The 6,494-nt window shown below is 49.0% G+C and overlaps 2 long non-coding RNA genes across 3 annotated transcripts in view; both read right to left on the bottom strand.

Annotated features, from left to right (window-relative positions):
• Positions 1-5,600: 5,600 nt before the first annotated feature.
• Positions 5,601-6,494, bottom strand: part of LOC139025031 (uncharacterized) — a 1,705-nt gene continuing 811 nt past the window's right edge. Inside the window, exon 5 of one of the 2 annotated variants that reach the window (XR_011476465.1) lies at positions 5,601-5,663. This is a non-coding gene — a long non-coding RNA (uncharacterized lncRNA). Of the gene's footprint in view, positions 5,696-6,494 lie in introns of both variants that reach the window. The other variant, XR_011476464.1, reaches the window with a different exon arrangement.
• LOC139025032 (uncharacterized) overlaps positions 5,845-6,494 on the bottom strand; it is an 857-nt gene continuing 207 nt past the window's right edge. The window contains exons 2-3 of the long non-coding RNA XR_011476466.1: positions 6,420-6,465; positions 5,845-5,898 (exon numbers count right to left, since the gene is read on the bottom strand). This is a non-coding gene — a long non-coding RNA (uncharacterized lncRNA). The remainder of the gene's footprint in view (positions 5,899-6,419; positions 6,466-6,494) is intronic.

Genomic DNA, 6,494 nt, shown 5'->3' with positions numbered 1-6,494 from the left:
GACAACTCTGTACGACCGTCTGCTTGTTTCAGTCTGTATCAGCAGCCAACAAGACAACCTCTGTACCGGACCGTCTGCCTTGGTTTCAGTCTGTATCACCAACAGACAACTCTGTACCTGACCATTCTGCCTTGGTTTCAGTCTGTATCAAGCCAACAGACAACCCCTGTACTGACTTCTTGCTTGGTTTCAGTCTGTATCACAACAACAGACAACCTCTGTAACCCGACCGTTCTGCCTTGGTTTCAGATCTGTATCACAGCCAACAGCAACCTCTGTACCGACCGTTCTGCTTGGTGTCGTCGTTCACAGCCAACAGACAACCCATCGTTACCCGACCCATCGTCCTCCTGCTGTTTTTACCACTGATGCCAATAAAACAAACTACTACAGCGTGGTGTGGGCTGTGATGTTGTGATCTGGCTTGTCATTTCACATCAGAGACATGATATACTATAGGGACAGAAGAAGTAAACCAGTTAAAAAGCATTGCCTACTCAGAGATTGTCCTTCTCTGGTCACACATGGTCTGGAAAAACCCATGGCCCTAGTTAAACAATACATTATGCACTATATATGAAATACATAATTATTCTCTGGTTATGAGTCAGAACAAACCTAAGAATGGTTACAGAGTGGAACAACTGATTCAGTTCTGTCTATTTCTACCCCTATAGTTCTGTTAATGGTCCTGATGGTTCCTATTGGGCTTGGTTGGTCTTGGTTTGGTTTAGGGCCAGAGAAGGTCCAAACATTAACTCTTGACTCGCACCAATCCCAAATTACAAGCTAACTTCCAGATGGATCAGGTTTCCTGGAGGAGAACCAAGAGCCAGAGGACCTGTCATAAACCACACTATGCTACCAACCTTGTAATGTCATGTAAGATGATGCACCAAGGATCTGATTGAGTTTTACCACTCGCTTTGTGTCCTTTTTTAATACTGAATTGTATTATATTGCTTACGCTGGCACATTATCTCGTTCTATCCTTTTCAAAGGTTAAGATCTGAAAAGAACCCAAAAGACATTGGGTTAATTCATTGGCATGCCCTCATGGGTGAGACAACGGAGTTGGTAGAAGTTGCCCCTAACCACTAATACAGGTTCAGATATTATTTCATCCAACCCAATGGTTAATGGTAGGATTATCATCTGATCCTAGATCTGTGGTTAGGGCATACAGCAGCCAATGGGATCCCTGTTCCATCTGTCAGGGCAAACCACTGAGTCCACAAAGCTTGAGAAACCCACTCCTACCACCCCCCTGCTCTGGTGGCCTCTTCCCCAATCCCCATGTAGTTTACTTTGTCAACGCTCCACTTTTCCTCCCTGCCTTTTTTCCTGTCCTGCGGCAGGCAGCAGCCATTTCTCCTGGTCTGGTCTGGGAGAGAGCGAGAGATGAAGCACTAAAGCTGACAGGCCGTAATCCACAGGCATCTGAGGACCCATTTGAGACTCGACGATGGGCTGGAACACGCCCGCCTGTCGTGGATGTGTGTTTGTGCGTGTGTGCCCGCCACATTGTTTTTTTCTTCATGAAGTGGCAGAGAGATCTGAAAGGTTTGGGTTGTTTTTAGAYGGTCCTTGAGCCTTGCCGCTCTGTTGATTCCAAACCCCATTAAGATCTTAATATTGGGCAGGTCAGAGTCTCACCTCTCTGTCCTCTCTCTTCTAAATGGAGCCTCACACATTTCTTTCCCTGGGGGACACACGGGTTACAGGCTTTGTAACCAAGATTTAAAACAGGTTGTTTTAACTACACCAAGTATGTGAGTGTTTTCTCTCTGTAAGTGTATGAAATGAGTGAGTGGAAGGGTTGAACCATTCCATCTCTTTTATTGGAAATGCATATACTGTAGTTACCAGAGGAATGAAAGCCCTGTAAAATGTCAATGGACTTTGAAACTATGAACTCTGCATGCAGTTTGCTGACATGACAAAATGTGGTTGAAAGAAAATGAGCTCAGCCTTTAGATCCTGTCCTTGTTCCATCTGCAGGCTTCCCAAACAGTCCCAAATGAGGCAAGAGTCTGCAGGCTTCCCAAACAGTCCCAAACGAGGCAAGAGTCTGCAGGCTTCCCAAACAGTCCCAAACGAGGCAAGAGTCTGCAGGCTTCCCCACCAGTCCAAACGGAGGCAAGAGTCTGCAGGCTTCCCAAACAGTCCACAAACGAGGCAAGAGTCTGCAGGCTTCCCAAACAGTCCCAAACGAGGCAAGAGTCTGCAGGCTTCCCAACCAGTCCAACGAGGCAAGAGTCTGCAGGCTTCCCAACAGTCCCAACGAAGGCAAGAGTCTGCAGGCTTCCCAACAGTCCCAAACGAGGCAAGAGTCTGCAGGCTTCCCAAACAGTCCCAAACGAGGCAAGAGTCTGCAGGCTTCCCAAACAGTCCCAAACGAGGCAAGAGTCTGCAGGCTTCCCACAACGAGGCAAGAGTCTGCAGGCTTCCCAACCAGTCCCAAACGAGGCAAGAGTCTGCAGGCTTCCCAAACAGTCCCAAACGAGGCAAAAGTCTGCAGGCTTCCCAAACAGTCCCAAACGAGGCAAGAGTCTGCAGGCTTCCCAAACGAGGCAAGAGTCTGCAGGCTTCCCAACCAGTCCAAACGAGGCAAGAGTCTGCGGGCTTTCCAAACAGTCCCAAAGGAGGCAAAGTCTGGCAGGCTTCCCAAACAGTCCCAAACGAGGCAAGAGTCTGCAGGCTTCCCAGCCAGTCCCAAACGAGGCAAGAGTCTGCAGGCTTCCAACCAGTCCCAAACGAGGCAAGAGTCTGCAGGCTTCCCAAACAGTCCCAAACGAGGCAAGAGTCTGCAGGCTTCCCAAACAGTCCCAAACGAGGCAAGAGTCTGCAGGCTTCCCAACCAGTCCAAACGAGGCAAGAGTCTGCAGGCTTCCCAAACAGTCCCAAACGAGGCAAGAGTCTGCAGGCTTCCCAACAGTCCAAAACGAGGCAAGAGTCTGCAGGCTTCCCAAACAGTCCCAAACGAGGCAAAAGTCTGCAGGCTTCAAACAGTCCCAAACGAGGCAAGATTCTGCAGGCTTCCCAAACGAGGCAAAGAGTCTGCAGGCTTCCCAACCAGTCCCAATAGAGGCAAGAGTCTGCAGGCTTCCCAAACAGTCCCAAACGAGGCAAAGTCTGCAGGCTTCCCAAACGAGGCAAGAGTCTGCAGGCTTCCCAACCAGTCCCAAATGAGGCAAGAGTCTGCAGGCTTCCCAAACAGTCCCAAACGAGGCAAAGTCTGCAGGCTTCCCAAACAGTCCCAAACGAGGCAAGAGTCTGCAGGCTTCCCAGCCAGTCCCAAACGAGGCCAAGAGTCTGCAGGCTTCCCAACAGTCCAAACGAGGCAAGAGTCTGCAGGCTTCCCAAACAGTCCCAAACGAGGCAAGGTCTGCAGGCTTCCAAACAGTCCCAAACGAGGCAAGAGTCTGGCAGGCTTCCCAACTAGTCCCAAACGAGGCAAAGTCTGCAGGCTTCCACAGTCAAACGGGAAGTCTGCAGGCTCCAAAACAGTCCCAACGAGGCAAAAGTCTGCAGGCTTCCAAACAGTCCAAACGAGGCAAAAGTTGCAGGCTTCCCAAACAGTCCCAAACGAGGCAAGAGTTTCTGCAGGCTTCCAACAGTCCCAAACGATGGCCAGAGTCTGCAGGCTTCCCAAACAGTCCCAAAGAGGCAAGAGTCTGCGGCTTCCAAACGAGGCAAAGTCTGCAGGCTTTCCAACCAGTCCAAATGAGGCAAGAGTCTACAGGCTTCCCAACTCAGTTCACTAACGAGGCAAGAGTCTGCAGGCTTCCCAACAGTCCAAACAGGCAAGAGTCTGCGGCTTCCCAACCAGTCCCGAAACCAGCAAGAAAAACTGTAACGAAACAATGTGTGTGTGTTCAAACTGTGGTATCGCTGACTCATTTGCCTGTGATTTGTATTGAGGGAGAGGCAAAATTGAACCTGAGTGTCGACCGCGCTTAATTGTCATTGCCAATTAGTGCGTTGTCAGCGGCCACAATGGCTCAACTGTAGCGAGCGGAAACACGATCCTTTGTGCTTTCTCAAGTGGCCGGGGGCCGGTCAAGACTCATTTAGGGCCTTGACAACAGAGAGGAGAAATGCCATCAGAAAAAGAACAAAAAGATGGTTTAAGGGAGAAAAAGACGATGGGAGGAGGGATGGGTGCAAGGGGAGAGGGAGAAGGGGATAATGGGATGGAACGGCGAGGAGTGAGGGTCGGTGCTTGTGAAAGGAGGAAAATAGTGGCTTTGAACCTCCCCCCCCTCCACCATCCCCCGTTTCTGACACACACACACACACACCACACACTGGCCCCTGACGCGTTGAGCGGCCATACAATCCACACTGGAACCCTGCTGTTCCCGGGTGACCTGGATCAGAGAGAGAGAGTGCTAGTACTGCTGCTCTGTAGAATTTACAACTGTTGCCTCATGGTATATTCGACTGGGGCTCAAGTTTGGACTTATGTCCTTGTGTGAAAGCCTATGAATCGAAATTTTAGTAGTTGGTCTGCTCAGAAAAAATGTGCTTTACTTAAGTTAGTAGATCGTTGGGGTCAGTTCCATTTTATTTAAATAAAATTTAAGTAATTGAAGAGGTCCGGTTTATTTTTCAAAGAGAATTTTTTTATTAATTAATTGGAATTCCAAATCAACTTCTTAAGTTGACTGAATAAAGATGGAGTTGACCTATAATTGTCACAACCCACCCAACCCTCTCTTAACCCGTCACAAACACCCAACCCACTCTATAACTGTCATAACCCAGCCCAACCCCTCTCTACCTGTCAACCCAACATCTCTAACCTGTCAAACCAATCCAACCCTCTCTAATCGTCATAACCCAACCCCTCTATAACTGTCATAACCAACCCAATCCCTCTCTAATCTGTCATAACCCAACCCCTTATAACCTGTCATCACCACCCAATCCCTTCTAATTCTGATAACCCACCCAACCCAACCCTCTCTCTAACTGTCAACCGCAGGCACCACCTCTAACCTGTCACAACCCACCCACCTCTCTACCTGTCACAAACCACCAAACCCTCTCTAACTTGTCATAAAACCAACCCGCTCTATAACTGTCATCACCACCCAAACCCCTCACCTTCAGCATTCACCCCTCTACCCTGTAACAACCCAACTGTCACAAAAACCCCTCTCTAACTGTTAACCCACCCCTCTATAACTGTCCAGCAACTAACCACCTGTACAAACTGCAGCCACCCAACCCCCTCTATAATGTCACAACATCCCCTCTCTAGCTGTCACACAACCCCCCTCTTACCTGTCACCCACAACCAATCCTCTATAACCTGTCACAACATCCCAACCAGCCCCAATACTGTTTCACCGACCCCTCTATAACTGGTCCCAACCATCCCCTGTTATAACTGTCACAACGCACCACACCGCTTATAACCTGTTTCCAACCCTGACACTCACACCCACCCCCTATAAATCACTGTCAAGCACCCACCCCTATCCAAACTGTTCTACCACATCATATATAACCTGTTTAACCCACCCTCTATAACTGTTACAACCCAACCCCTCTATAACCTGTTAAACCCACCCCCCTCTATAACCTGTCAACCCAACCCTCCTATAACTATCCAAACCCAACTCCTCTATAACCTGTTACAACCCAACCCAACCCTTCATAGCACCTGTTACACCACCACCCAACCCTCTATAACCTGTTACAACCAACCCCTCTATAACTGTACACCAACCACCCCCTCTATAACTGTTACAACCAAACCTCATACCTATCAAACCCACCGCTCTATACCTGTTACAACCCAACCGCTAATAACCTCACACCCCAACTCTATAACCTGTTACCACCCAACCCCTCTATAACCTGGCACAGACCCAACCCCTCTATAACCTGTTACACACCAACCCCTCTATACACTGCACACCCAATCCCTCTATAACCTGCACAACCCCAACCCCTCTCCTAAACCTGTCTACCACCTGATACCCAACCCCTCTCTAACCTGTCACAACCCACCCCAACCCCTCTATAACCTGTCACAAACCAATCACAACCAACCCCTCTCTAATTGTCATAACCCACCCTCTATAACTCTGTCATAACCAACCAACCCCCTCTCTAACCTGTCAAACCCAACCCTCTCTAACCTGTCCAAACCCAACACAAACCTCTCTAACCTGTCATAATACCCAACCTCTATAAAACTGTCATACCAACCCAACCCCTCTAATAACTGTCACAACCTAACCCCCTGTACAAACTGTCACAAGCCCACCCAACCCGGCCTCTATAATGTCACAACCAATCCTCTCTAACCTGTCACAAACCTAACACCCCTCCATAACCTGTCACAACCCAACCCAACTCCTTTCTTATCACCTGTCACAACCACCAACAGCCCCCCCAATAACCTGTTCCAACCCAACCCCCTCTATAACCTGTCGCCATACCATCCCCCTGTATAACCTGTCACTAACCCAACCCAC

This window comes from Salvelinus sp. IW2-2015, unplaced genomic scaffold, assembly GCF_002910315.2.
Source record: "Salvelinus sp. IW2-2015 unplaced genomic scaffold, ASM291031v2 Un_scaffold2157, whole genome shotgun sequence".
Taxonomy (NCBI): Eukaryota; Metazoa; Chordata; class Actinopteri; order Salmoniformes; family Salmonidae; genus Salvelinus; species Salvelinus sp. IW2-2015.
This window is presented reverse-complemented; position numbering and strand designations above follow the sequence as displayed.